Below are 11,969 nucleotides of genomic sequence, written 5' to 3' on the forward strand. Positions count from 1 at the left end.
TGAACAGAGTACCTGATCTTTTCCAGGCTCAGACAGGACGTTACATCTGATATCCGCTGAGTGCAGGTCGGCAGGGCAGCACCTTTCCATCTGAGCAAAAATAGCACGCCTGGCCACCTAAACTTGTTTTTATACATGGAGAACCATATATGCCTATTAACATGCCCAAGCATGTGCTACATGGAAAAATATGTAAATTACTGCAAACTTTGAGGAAGGTGGCTCCTGTGCAAGAAGTCCTTGTGGCAGCTCAGAGAGGTGTAAAGCACCTTGGTGAATGCGTTGAATACAGATGATGGAGACACATTCATAGGATGGTGGAAGAAGCAGTAGACGATGGTGAGCGTTTTTGTTTTTTTTTCCAACCACGTTGCCCATATGCCCAAGCAGCTACCATATGGTGTGCAATACTCACCCCAAAAGCCTTTTCTCTTTTTTTTGAACAGACAAGTCATCTCTTTTCAGTGTGGTTGGTGAATGAGATGCTAATTTTACGTTTTGTTGTCGTTAATGAACGTGATGATGCCGGGGTGCGACTTTGCATTGCGTGCGTGTTTCCTGGTATCAGCGTTAAATGTGTTATTGATGCATGAACTTGTGTTGTTTGCTCTTTTCTCTGTTTGTCACTGCTGAAGGACAGGTTGGTTGGGCAGTGTGAGACAAGTAACTTGATTTTAATTTACTTAGAAGCCTGCCACTCAGTTTCAGTCCATGCTAAACCTTGCCAGTGTCACCTCAGTTTTTTTTTGTTTTCAAGATACCCTTCCGTCCTTGTGCCTGTAAGGATGGAATCGCAGTCGCTAATGTGATTGGACAATGGGGCAACATCTGCTCCCTTTTTCCCATGCCTCCTTGGATGTCTTGGCTGTTTACTGCCACCCTTTGTCAATGCTGTTGTGCTGCGGTATTGCTGCAGTTGCTGCTGGTCAGAGCCGAGCCGCCCGGGGCAGGGTCAGCAGGGTGCTGACCAGTACTTTCTTCACATGCTGGGGTGACGTTCCACTGGGTGCCCCAAAGAGATTCTTGGCCTTGATTTGTTTGCTTGAAGTTGATTTTTTTCAGCATCTCTTCAAAAAAAACGTAATGTCGACTCCTTTTAAGGCTTATTTTAGCACTGCGCTGAAAGGACTGCCCCTGTTCACTGGGTGTAGGATGCCTCTGAACCAGACTACCAATAATTCATTCAATATTTTGATAGAAAACAATCTAATAACCCTGAATGCATTCGCATAATCTTTGTTGTTTGGGATTATGTAATATTTATTTGAGATAATAACGTGGCGCTGATAACTTGCTACTGAGTATTTCATCTTAACAGCCACATCACACATATATTAATACAATTGTTTCTGTGTTTTTTTTTTCCTGCAGGTGCGGTGTGTGACATTTGGAAACGGCAAAGGAGTCGGTAAATAAAAGCCGCTGTCTGATTGAGTACTCAGTGGAACGGTAAGTTCAGAGCTGTGACATTTGACATTTAACTCCTGCCTGCCCCTGTGGCTACACTGAATGCGTAATGTTTGAGGATCGCTGGCGGAGTCGCCCGCTGCTACACTACACTTCCACTATAATCAATAAAGCCGGCTGCACCAGACGTCTGAGCACAAGTCGTGTGTAATTGTAAAAATAAACCTGTTTGTATTTGCTTGTGCGTGCACAGCCATTTCATACAAAAATCGATCATAACGTGTCTGTTTTATTAAACTTCTGTTAGAAAGGGCGATCACTTTTGGATCTCGATCACCCTGTTGGCATTTATTTGCCAGCACCAGCTGTAACTTTTTTTTTCTTGCTTGCAGTCTGCTTAAGTCAACTTCTCCATGTTACACAAACTTTGAAATAAATCCCGCAGCACGTCAACTCGGCAAATGTTGGTTTTCTTCTCTGATTGGCAGAACCTAGTCATGTCACTAGAAGTTCACATGCAAAATTTATTCAGTCTCACATATAAGTTGGAGTCTGCTGACTATATGACTCTTTCAGACCTGGAGTCACTCCAGTAGCTGATGAGCCAAACGAGGGGTAACATTACCAGTCTTTAAGAAATGAAGAGGCTTCATGTTCAGCCCGACACAGAGTTCATAAACAGTGGTGTAATTTATATGAGCACCTGATGCCAACGCACGTCACCCCGAGCGTTCGCCTTCACAATGGAGTGGATATATAGTGTTTGCTCCTTTTTTCATTCTCTGTTTTTTTTTTGAGAAATACAATACTGGATATCTATTTTTAGAATTGCTCAAATATCAGGGGATCTTGCACTCTCCCTCCAACCCTCTTTGTCTGTCTCATCCATTTACCCCCCAGTTCAATTGGATGTCTGAACCTTTGCCCTTTTGTGTAAAGGTGATTAATTGTAGGGCATGGAAAGGGATTTATGTATAGTACACAGAGTCTGTACACATATCCTTTTGTCCCTTTATGTCGTGGTAAGTCATTCAGACAAGATGAAAAGTGCTTTTATCATCACTGGGAGGACTAAGCAGCCAGTAAAACACACTGTCTCTGAAAATAATGCTGGTAATGTCGTCATATCAGTAGATTATGATTGGATTTGAGATTTTAATTATTTTTGCACGGTTGAGTTTAAAAGATGTAGGTGTTTAGCAAACTTGCTGCCAAGTTGCATTATGGGAAGTGTAGGATGCAGTTTTTCTTGCTCTTGAGTCCTACTTGGCACTAAAAGTTTTGATTGGTTTCTGTCCCAGATGTGACCGATATGTCCGTTAAAAATCTCCAACTTTCATGTTGTTGATGTTGCTGAAGCATCCCTTAGAACGACATTACATCTTTGGTTGAAAAGTAGCAGGTGTTGTTGCTGCTGAGAGCGAGGGATAGCTCAGACACAGGTGGTGTTATTGACAAGAGGAGACATTTACTGTCCTCCTTGCACGTTTCTTAAATAGTCTCCATTTTCCTGCTGGGTGCTGGGGGGGAGGACCTGTCAGGTAGAGAAGGAGGGCCGCCTTGAGAAGATTCTGATCACCGCGGGTTGCTGCGCCGGGGCTGCGCCCGGTGGTAGCCAGGTGATGGCACCATGCTGTCCTCATGAGGACTTTTTTTTTCATTTCTCCCAGGGTTACGGTGGAGGAAAAGTATAGAAAGGCATAAAACACTGTTGTCAGCTCTTGTCTGGCTCCCCTCACCCTCCACTCCTGCAGAACAGACACTCATAAACCACAAAACATTCCACCTCACAGTGTGACAAGCCTCTGTATCAACTCCAAACACTCACACAGCACGTATTCTACGTTTGGTAAGCACATATTTGTTTGCTTACATCTTCTAATTGAAAAACAGTCCCTTGCATACAGACTTCTGAGCCAAAGCTGCTGTTAATTTCCATTATTTGTAATGCTGAATATTTAGCCAGTGCCCCGTTCCGTGTGTGCTGACATTTGTGTGTTTGTGGCAGCAGCATTCCTGTAGCCCGGTGCGGTTGGAAGCACAACCTGTAGTATTGTGCCCTCCAGCTTCCACCTCACCTCCATTATAGTAATGAATATTTAGTGCAGTGTTGGCAAGATAGCTACCACTCCGAGTAGAATGTGATGTGATGTACCGCTGCAGGATAAGTAAGATAAGCATTTGACAGCTTTTGGCACTTCGGGTGTGTGTGTTGTGGTCCGCAGTTCAGTGAGCTGGTGATGCACGTAGTGATCACAGATTTAAAAGGAAAAGGTGGAATAATTTCACATTTGTAGTGAAAGGGATTTTGTGAAAGTGTCACAAATAAATACGCAGAATGTCACAAATATAATCAGGGGAGGACAATGGACAGCCTTCCAGGTTTGAGTAATTGCTGAGATATATCATCCACCTCAAAAACTCTCAGGTTTTCACCGTCCCAACACAGCTTTTAGTCATGAGCACATTTAGTTTTAGTGTCGTTGCTGCAGATACAGTCCCTTCAGAAAATATTTGGACCTCTTCAGTTTTTGCATACTTTATGTTGTATATTTGTTTAAAGGGGCTTTTTTCCCATTAGTCTACATTCACTCACCAGCTGGCACAAAGCAAGCAAGTTTTAAACATTATTTCAAATTTATTCAAAAATTAAAACCTTAAGTCTGTTCTCTACAAATGTATTCAAACCTCTTAACCCTTTAATTCAGCACAATCTTGTTTGGCAACACACAACTTCTCGGCTTCTTGGGTACGGCTGTGCAGGATTTGCACATCTGGATTTGGGCTGTTTATCCCATTCTTCCTGGCACATCCTGTAAAGCTCCATCAGATTGGCTGGGCAGCATCTGTGAACTGAACACAGATTTTCAATGGGGTTTAAGTCTGGGTTTTAGCCGGGACACTCAAGGACAGACACAGACTTGTCCTGAAGCCCCTCGAGTGTTGTCTTGGCTGTATGCTTTGGTTCACTGTTGTGCAGAGCGGTGAACTGTCGCCTGCACTCTGGAGCAGGTTTTTCCTCAAGTACCTGTCTTTTTCAGACTACATTCATCCTTCACTCGGTTCTGACCTTTCTCCCTGTCTCTGCTGCTGAGAAGCAGCCCCAGTGTGATGCTGCTACCACCAGGTTTCGCTGTAACAGTGGTGTTAGCAGATGATAAGCAGAGAATGGTGTTCACCAGAATTAATGCATGGAGTTCTGGCCAAATAGTTCAATTTTTGTCTCAGATCCTCTGAGTATCTTTTCTCTCATGCTGTTAGAATCCTTTAAATGCAGTTTGTTAAACCCTAAGCGGGCTGTCATGCGTTTTACTCAATTCTGCCATGAAGGCCTGGCTGATGGAGTTCTGCTGAGATAGTTAGCCTTTTGGGAGGCTCTCCCATCTCTGCAAAGAACTTCCGATACTCTATTAAAGTAACTATTGGGTCCCCGGTCACCTCTCGACCAAGGACCGTCATGCTCGGTTGCTCAGTATGGCCAGGGGGCCAACTCTATTATTGAGGCCACTGTTCTCTTTGGAACACTCAGAGCTTTAGAATTGATTTTATTCCCCTGCCCTCATCTATACCTCCCCATAGTTCATAGTGGCGGTCTACAGAGAGTTCCTTGAACCTCATGACTTAGTTTTTCTGCTGGCATGCAGAATGAATAGTAAAATCTAATATAGGACCTGTGGTGTGTGCCTTTCCAAACTATGTCCAGTCTGTCAGCCTGTTCAGTTTCGTGAAAACATGTTTTCTCTGTCATATGTCAGTAGTGCAGATTGGTGGGGGGAAAAAAATCTAATTTTAGCCTTCAGACATTTCATTTCCAACACAGTAAAGTGTGCAAAAACTAAACGTGTTTGAATGCTTCCTGAAGCGAACATATTGATGGCTGTGATATCTAACCTGATGCAGTGTCTTGTTGTCAGTGAATGAGTGATGATGAGAGCTGTGTGCATTCATGACACACCTTAATTAATCATTTTTCCTCCTTGTTTCTGCAAGGACTGCTGCCTCAGATGATTTAATCTTTATGGCAAAAAAATAAATAAATAAAAATAAAAACTAAGCTTGCCATCAGTGTCATGAGCGCACACAGTTTTGTGTATATTTTGCATACAAATGAAATGGGAACCGCTGCAAGGATTAGCAGTGGTCCAACAGCTGGGACCTGCAAGTCTGGATAGCGTGTTATGGCATCATGGTGTCACAAAAACCCGTTAACGTAAATACATAGAAAAGGTTGTGGCTGCATGAGTCACGATGATGAATTGCGTTTAGTATCATCATTTTTTTCCCTGCTTGAAAACACAGGCGTTGGCACAAACACAGACATACACCCAGTAACACATGTACACGCTGCGTTTACTTGTGACTACGCACATTACGAACCACCGACTATTTATGCTCCATCAGCATCAGTAGTGTTACTAAATGTTAAGCTTTTGTTTGCAAATAAAGGTAAATACTGTCACGGCATCCATAAGGCAGCCCTAATCTGTGCCAAAACCATAGACTGTATAAAAGATGGACGTAGCAACCGGCCCCGAAAAATGAAGCCAACCCGGAAATGTCAAAACCTGCAGTATCACTACGTCCACTAGTCCTGGCTCCAAAAAGCCCTGGCTCCCATAGACTGAATGTGAAAAGAAGTGATCACAGATCATGAAATACTGCATTCCTACAGCTCAGGATTTTTTTCTTATTAGTTTTCATGGTCAAATCCAGAGATCAGGTGGCCAATCTGAAAATAAATCAATACTGAATTTTTAAAAAATCATCAACATTTTGCGGGGCAAGGGGCGTGGCTGGCTTGATTGACAGTCGGCAGCGACGATACAGACGAAGCGAGCAGAAGGCGGTAAATGTGGGCGGGGCAGAGAGGGCCCGCCTCTCAATCCGTCTGACCAATCGCTGCTCCTATGGCTCCGCCCCTCTGACGATTTTTGCGTCACTGGCTCCAAAAATCCAAGATGTCAACCAGGAAGTAGCAAAACCCTGGCTTCATTTTCTCAGTGCAGAAACCAACGGGTGACGTCACGGTAGCTACGTCCATCTTTTATACAGTCTATGGCCAAAACAACAATAAATAGAGGCTACTGGATGTAACTCCAGGTCTTTGGACACTTAGGAAATAGAGAAATGGCAGGTCTGTTATGTTAGTTATGATGGACTTTACATTGCTGATGGCAGGAAAAGATTTCTACTTGACAAGTTTGAGAGGAAAGGAAAAATTAGAGTTTAACCAATCGCCATGTCCAGCAGTGTTTTAGGGCTGTTCAGAAGTACCTGTTTGAGAAGAAATGGTCCTGAAAGAGGTTCTATGTTGACGGTTGTAACACACAAAAGTTTGTGCTGCCCTAAAATGGCCCTCAAGTTCATGCAGTTCAGAACAGCCTTTAGTTTCTCAATTTAGTTGTAACATTTCAAGCAGAAGCATTTTAAAATACCACACTAGAGAAATCCCCCGCTTGTTTATTAATTCCTCCGCTCGCCCTCTGGTCAGTAATATGGTGATTCTGTTGCAGTTTTGATATTAAACCTGCATTAGTGAGCAACCATTAAAAACTGCTGCCCACATTGTTCAGGATTCTATTACTGAGGCTTTCTTTTAGTTTCAGCGCCCTGAGATGATTAAAGGAACAATGTAATTTGCAGTAACAAAACCCTGACCCACCGCCCCGTCTTTTCCCTAACGCGATTCATCACAACTCGGAAGCGCGATTATTCCAGACAAGATCTGGATTTACAAGGAGCATCTATTTAATGTGATTTCTAATCAAATGCATGGCTGTTATCTGTAATTATATCCAAAATAATTGCACCCTAGGAAAGTGCAAGTCATCCTGAATCTGTGTGTTTCATATCTGCGTGTGACCCCTAGAATTACTGGAGTTTTTAATCAAATGTGGGTTTCCTGGTACCTTATTTCCCCCCTGAGCTGTGTGTCAAAGCCACTGCTGCAGCTCCAAGTGCTGACCGTGTTGTTAAGTGGCCCAAATCAACAGGACAAACACCAAAAGCTAACTTCTGCAGCGTCTGCGCCTCAGTGGCTCTTCTTGCACATCCCCACCGCAACGCTCTGTCTCACCTCGCAGCTTTGAAAACCTCTGTTCTGACCCGTTCTAGCACTGGCCGGACACAGCAGATCAGATGACCACTTGTTTTTATGCTCCTAGTTACAAGCAGAAAGCAAGTCCACAGACTGTTTGGCGAGCTCACAAAATGGATTGACTGTAATTTTTCCCCTGAGGAGTCCAAGCAAGGTTAAAAAGAAAATAAATGTTTTTTTTTAGATTTGGGGCCCTTACACAGAGAGTAGCTCGACAAGTGTGTAGATTTACCTGCGATAGTTTTAGTTTTCGGTAGAGCGAGAGAACGAGGCTTTAATTTGGCTTCTGCCCAAAAAACCATCCTCCGACATCTATCCTCTCTTGTCGCATTCTCATCCTTGTGAATCATTTCCCTCTGATGTTGCTCTTGGAAAGCTGCTGATTAGGTTTTTCTTCCCAGTCACACACAGCGGTCCATGTAAAGAGCAACATCAGCATTCTAAAGTATCATAAAATAAACATTGCCTTAATTCTTCATAGAGTTCTGTTCCTCTATTTTGGCGTCTTGTCTCTTCAGATGCTCCAACAGCACATGTTCTGTGTGATCCAGCAGCCAGAGCGGTTCAAAACACGATGATTAGCATGTATTTATATGTGAGGGATCCATCTGGAGAGTACCTGCTTTGCTTCACACTTAGCACCCACACCCTGTTGATCTGTTTCTCACTTTCCCTCAGTTTGTTTTCTACCCTCGCTAGCTAGTCATGCAACAGCATATTTTACATGCGTGCCGCTTTGAATCCATTCATGCCTGTGACCAGACAGGAGATGGAAGGCTCCCGTTTCAAAGCCCACATTTGTTTTGGAACCTGGGAGTGGGTTGCAGCGACCAGATGCGAAAACAATGTAGTCATTCAGGCAAATCTGCAACAGCGTCTGCCGTCACTGATAGCGTAGATCCGACCCTGCAGAGTCAGCCTGCTTAGTGTTTCGGTGACATCTGTTTCCCGCTGTACAAACTGCAGATACGTCTTCACACAGTGATTGAACTTCTTATTACTGCAATGGAAGAGTTGTGTTTATACGTGTCTTTAAACTACCATCAGCTCTGCGTGCTCCTCGGATAAATGAGGAGCGAGGTATTATTATTACGTAGTGCTGACATGTTGTGTACATAGCCACCGCTGGTATGATTACACACTTGTGGCATTTTGATTATGTGACAAGCAGAGTATCCAATAGAGGCTGACTGATACTGGGTATCGAAAGACAACACCGTCACCAATAGTGTTCAAGTTTTGTGATGTTAAGAGAGTACTTACAAAACCAAAGTGCATACTAGTAGAAAACTACATCGCCACTGAATAGTTAATCGAAATATTAAAATTGCATTATGGCCGAGTGCAATATTCAAATTGCAGGAGCTGCGTTTTTTTATTTATTTATTTGATAAAGGTAGAATATGTCCCACCATGCTGTTATAAATGAAGCATTGCGGCGCTGTAAAGAGGCCCGAGTCTACAAATCATCAAGGATACATGTTTGTTTGCTTATAGCTGCCAACAATAGTCGCACTATGATTTGTTTTGCATAATGTTTGGCCCTAAACTGCATCGTATTGTTTTCTGGGGTTAGTGTAGAGAAAGCCCAGTTCAGGACAGGAAAGTCCAGCGTCTACGTGGGAGCTGCTTCTGGATGCTTTATCAGTACACATGACAACATTAGCCAAACTTGTTACCAGAAATAGCATATTTGTATTTGCCATAGAGCTTGTAAAGTGAGGCATACAGTTAAAAATGGATCCAGTAAAAAGCAATCTGGCCTCTTTTGCTTTTAACTCAGTGTGGATGCTGTCATTTTGTCTGGGACTTGTAACTTTAGCGTAATATGTTCCGAGCCAAGAACATTTACATTTAAGACCCTTTTACATGGTTCTTGCTTTAAAGCTAGTTAGTTGGCAACAGCTCCGGACCAACGTATGCTGATGTATGCACGGGACATTACTGCAGTCTATTTATATCTTACATAAGTATAAAGCGTCTGCGGCTGGTGCAAAATGCGGCACCAGGAAAAACAAAGTGTGATCATCAGCACTGGCCTCCCTCCACTGGCTTCCTGTCCTTTTTTTTTTTTTTTTAGGATTTGAGATTTTATTGTTTTTCTTTTAGGCCCTGAAGACTGAGATCAACCAATTAGGTGGTCTTGGATGTTCAGAGATCTGGGCACAAAAACAGAGGCGGTTAAGCCTCGGCGTTGGCTGCCCCCTAGTCTATGGAACACTTTTTATGGAAGAACTTTCCAGACTAAAGAAATGTTCAAGTCACCTTTTTTCTGATTGTGTTCTGTTTAAGCAGGCATCCTGACTTCACCTCTAATTGGTTTTATTGTGTTTGATGTCCTGATCTTTTGGTTAAAGTCTTGACTTGGAGTTTAAAACACATCAAAATAATACAATTAAATATTTTATAGCTGTACAAGAAACATTTCCGCTTCTTTAAGCACTATGTGGGGATTCAATTTTAACTTAAGGACAGGCTAATTCTTACATTTATAAGGCAGCTACATTCTCAAAAGATTTACAAGATCGCAGTCACACGAGAGTCCGTCTTGGCCAAGCCTCAAGGTACGTGGCCAATCCACAGTTGGTTGGACCAGTCAGGGTCCTGTGAGGAACTACTGGCAGCTCCGGGTGTGCTTTAGGTGTGAGTGAGCCCGATGATAGACAGATGGTTCATTTAATCACCTGCCAAATATTTTTTGAAAGTGCCTGCCCTTTTCCAAAGAGTTTCCGAGGATGACTTCTGAGATGCGTAACAAACCATCTGGTGTGTCACGTTAGGCGTATTCCCCCCTGAATGTAAACGGTCACAATTGCGCCGTCTCTCCCCTGGATGTGTTGGGTTTAGTGTTGAATCTAAGTTCTAAAATAACTATAAAAGTCTTCTTCTCTTTATCTGCTGTGTATTTAAGCTAAACATTACAATGACAAACATTCATGTACGCATGCATTCCCATATTGGCTTTCAGCAGAATGTGTTGCTGCAAATTAACACCTGCTTGGCACAATGATTACAGATTAGTCTACCTCTGATCAGCCAATCTGATCTGACAGACAATTCACACAATGATTACAGACGGGCTCACAGATATAACAGAACAGCGCTACTCAGGGAAGCCCCCCCGACAGTAATAAACATCCATCACACGTGCCGGTGTTAGTTATCTGGCTTACTAAGCGTTATTGTCAGTGGGTAATTTCAAATCTAGACAAAAGACTCAGAGAGATGGGAGCACACGGAGCTGCGCCCGTTTGAAAAATATTGCACCGAAATTCAAATATGATCACAGAAACAATAGCAAACAGTCTGTGTTAGTGGAGAGCGCGAACACAGACTACATAACAGACCCGAGAATATCAGATTACGTTTGCGCAGACCAAACAGAGCATGGTGGTCAGCTGTCTGGCTCGTCACCTTCAGACTGGCGGCAAGTCTAGTTTGGACGTAGAAACCAAAATTAATGAGGGTTTTCATCACATGCATGTAGAGTTTCTGATACAAGCAATCTACCCTAAACACAATAAGAAACACACAGTCTGATTGGAAAAACCTTGGAATACTAATTGCTTGAGTTTGTTCCAGTTTTTATTTTTTATATCAACTCTTGCTTCAGTAGAAATATGTCAGTGATTATACGTTTTTGGGTCTCCAGACAATACAAGTAGCTTAGATTAGTAGCATAAACCATGATCGAAAATATGCTGGTTATGCCTGAAATGAAGTCTCTATAAAACACTGGGAACGCTTGGTTATTGATGCAAATAAAAACTCAAGCTGACAGCGAATGGCTTACCCCAAAAATACACAAATTTACACAAAAACCCAGCCAAACATTGTCAGACGACTACACAGCCTTCACCGTGGCACCGGAGGTAGCCAGCCATTACTCGTACTTTCTGTTTTAAAACATATTCTTAATCTTGAATTAATAAATTCAATTTAGCCGCCACGATGGCCTGCAGACAAACAGAAGAGATAGTTTTATTTACACACATGCTTGTGCTTTATCCCACTAATCAGCTACCACACTAAGTCAAATCAGATTGTTTTGGTCTAAACCAATTTTCTTTACAACCTCGCTCCTGCCACCCTCACCGACATTCCCGAGCAAGCTAGCGGGAGAGAAAGCCTGTGATTTGATCTTCCTCACCTTGATCAGATTACACATCGGAATTAGTATAATTACAGCTGTCACTGATTAATGGGCAAGCTATAATTAGCACTCTGGGTATAGGGAGACTGTGTGTGTGTGTGTGTGTGTGTGTGTGATGAAGAAAGAAGGGTTTTGCAATGGATGAGATGTTTTTTGTATATAACTGTACGTACATGTGCATCCCATAGACTGTATAGAAGATGGACAAATCCTTTTGACTCCACCCATCCTGAACAGAGGTCTCGGCAGTGACTGACTTCTAAACGTGGAGCATGAGTGAAGCTGAAATGGACCACGCAATTGTTTCTGGGC

General features: G+C 42.8%; 1 protein-coding gene across 3 annotated transcripts in view; it reads left to right on the forward strand.

Moving 5' to 3' along the window:
- The window catches only part of adarb1b (adenosine deaminase RNA specific B1b), a 142,255-nt gene that overhangs the window by 52,388 nt on the left and 77,898 nt on the right, over nt 1-11,969 (forward strand). For all 3 annotated transcript variants that reach the window (XM_008292315.1, XM_008292314.1, XM_008292316.1), the window contains one exon: nt 1,372-1,449. The gene's annotated coding sequence lies outside the window, so the exon portion shown is untranslated. The remainder of the gene's footprint in view (nt 1-1,371; nt 1,450-11,969) is intronic.

This window comes from Stegastes partitus, unplaced genomic scaffold (genome assembly GCF_000690725.1).
Source record: "Stegastes partitus isolate 25-593 unplaced genomic scaffold, Stegastes_partitus-1.0.2 Scaffold801, whole genome shotgun sequence".
Lineage (NCBI taxonomy): Eukaryota > Metazoa > Chordata > Actinopteri > Pomacentridae > Stegastes > Stegastes partitus.